The sequence below is a fragment of the Phaethon lepturus genome, unplaced genomic scaffold (assembly GCF_000687285.1).
Source record: "Phaethon lepturus isolate BGI_N335 unplaced genomic scaffold, ASM68728v1 scaffold30391, whole genome shotgun sequence".
Classification (NCBI taxonomy): domain Eukaryota; kingdom Metazoa; phylum Chordata; class Aves; order Phaethontiformes; family Phaethontidae; genus Phaethon; species Phaethon lepturus.
In genome coordinates this window covers 4,886-5,104 of record NW_010518966.1, presented here as the reverse complement: position 1 = coordinate 5,104, position 219 = coordinate 4,886, and the positions used below count along the sequence as shown (strand labels likewise).

Genomic DNA, 219 nt, shown 5'->3' with positions numbered 1-219 from the left:
AGCTGCCTTAGGGGCTGTTTCCAGCACAGCGGGAGGGTTTGTTTTCTCTCAGTAACCTGTGCTTGCCTGTCACCCTGAGTCACTAATGATCCCAAGAGTGGCAAAGGGGGAATTGTGGACTGAGGGAGCCAGAGTGGGGGTCCCAGCAAGGCCCCATTGGGGGCAGCAGGATGGGTGTGCTCAGCATCTGTGCCGGGACACACCTGGGCAAAGCTCAGC

The 219-nt window shown here is 58.9% G+C and overlaps 1 protein-coding gene across 1 annotated transcript in view; it reads left to right on the top strand.

Annotated features, from left to right (window-relative positions):
- Nucleotides 1-219, top strand: part of LOC104628348 (actin-binding LIM protein 3-like) — a gene marked incomplete at both ends in the record, with an annotated part of 20,351 nt that overhangs the window by 15,375 nt on the left and 4,757 nt on the right. The gene's annotated exons all lie outside the window — the stretch shown is intronic.